This window comes from Chrysochloris asiatica, unplaced genomic scaffold (assembly GCF_000296735.1).
Source record: "Chrysochloris asiatica unplaced genomic scaffold, ChrAsi1.0 scaffold00072, whole genome shotgun sequence".
NCBI lineage: Eukaryota > Metazoa > Chordata > Mammalia > Afrosoricida > Chrysochloridae > Chrysochloris > Chrysochloris asiatica.
Genome location: NW_006408590.1, coordinates 14,128,480 through 14,130,552, shown reverse-complemented (window position 1 = coordinate 14,130,552; position 2,073 = coordinate 14,128,480). Strand labels below are relative to the sequence as shown.

The window sequence follows — 2,073 nt, the reverse complement described above, 5'->3', positions numbered from 1 at the left end:
GAGACGAAGTATGCACAGCTGAAAACATCCATGATGGCACCTAATGGAAGGAAGCACGTGGGGAAATCTGTGAATCAAACCATGAAGGAGCAGATCATCCGTGCCTATGAGTTTGAGAACATTGAGAAGAATCTGAGTGGTTCTGAACAGGATTTTCTAGAAAGAAAGATGACAACAATTGATAAGCATGGGAAGAAAAGGTCTTCCACAGGAATGATGGAGTGAGATCTCGGGGGTTAAGTACAGAATATGCTGGAAAGATTTGGAGCTGACATTTACAAGGCTCTTGTTGCAAAGAAAAATAAATTACAACTGTATAACCAGGTCTCTCTCAAAAACAGTAACCAGAAAATTGAAAATGTTTGGAAAGCACACAGGAACAATGACAGAAACCTAGCCAGGAATATTCTCAGCAGTTTCAGAGTTTGTTTCTGCAGTGGGATATGGATATGCAGAAAAATGAAGAACAAAAAGAAAAACTGACTAATATGTTTGGACAGCAACAAAAGATTTTCAACAATGTAGAATTGTTCAGAGCCAGAGACTGAAAGCAGTTAAACAGTTATATGAGCAGTTTGTAAAGAGTATGCAGGAAATGGAGCATAATCATGAAAATCTTCTGAGTGACATGCAAAATGAACTTAGAAAAGAAATGGCAATGATGCAGAAAAAATTATGATGGATACTTAGCAGCAAGAGATGGCATGTGTTCAAAAGTCTCTTCAATCCATGTTATTCTGTTGACTCTTTGAAGAAAGAACTCGAACCTAAGTAATACACAATTATAACATTAGCTATGGGTATGCAAGTCTCTACAGGATTTAAAAATTCTAGTTTAGATTATATCATATCATATCCTGTTATTATTAGCTTGTTTGTAGACAGCCCCCTTTCTGTAAACCCTAAATAAAATCCAAAGAGTTTTGTGAGTAAAAAAAAAAAAATTGTATTTGCAATAAATAAGTCCTTGATCTTGCAAAATTCTATCATGTGAACTCCAACATCATTTTATCACCAAGACAATATTTCTCAACTACTGATCCTTCCTTTTTATTTCAAACATTCACATTCCAATCAGTAGTAATTATCAATGCATCTTGATAATATATTTGATCACTATCAGACTGAAGAAATTGTTGTTGTTAAGTGCTGTTGAATTGGTTTTGACCAATAGCTACCCTGTATAGGGTTTCCGAGGGGTGGCTGGTGAGCCTGAACCACTGACATTGCAGTTCACATCAAGTTTGCAGTTCAGTGCATTAACTTTCAATTTAATCATCACTGGCTTAAGTGGTTTGTGCATAAATTTGAATAATAGTGGTATTGACTGATTTTCCTTGTGTTGCTGTTGTTGCTGTTGTTGTTGTTGTTGTTGTTAAGTACCATCAAGTTGGTTCTGACTCATAGTAATCATGTACAGGGTTTCTGAAGAGCAGCTGGTAGGTTTGAACTGTTGACCTTGTGGCTCCTAGTCCAGTGCTGATCCTACAGTGCATACCAACAACTGTATGGGTATTATACTATTACAGAGAGCACTGTATTTCAAGATGGATATCTAAATGTTCTTTTTGACAATGGATATGACACCATTCCTCTTAAATATGATGTCCTAGGCCTAATAAAACATTTAATTGTCTGACTCAAAATGGTCAATACCAGTCCATTTCAGTTCACTAGGAAATCGATCTTTGTAAGTTCCATTTCATTTTGACAGCTTCCTATTTTCTAGATTCATACTTTGTATACTCCATGTTCCAATTATTAAAGGATGTTTGCGGCTGGTCCTACTGATTTTGAGCTGCATCTCATCCGCAAATGAATGTCCTGAAAGCTTTGCTCCAATCACATCATTAAATGGTCAGCTCACCTTGACGAGTCAGCTCTTCCCCGTTGTATTTTGAGTGTCTTCTAATCTAAGGGGCTCATCTTCCAATGTTCTGCTGGTTTCAGTGGCTAACCATTCAGAAACGGTCTGTCTCTCTTTCTCCCTATTCTCTTATACTCTCAAAGCTCCAGTGAAACCTGTCCACCATAGTTCAAATACCAGTGCCATAGCTTCCAGAATCCCAGCAG

General features: G+C 37.2%; 1 pseudogene; it reads left to right on the top strand.

Moving 5' to 3' along the window:
• Window positions 1-33: 33 nt before the first annotated feature.
• LOC102828807 lies at window positions 34-679 on the top strand (annotated as a pseudogene).
• The last annotated feature ends 1,394 nt before the right edge of the window (window positions 680-2,073 follow it).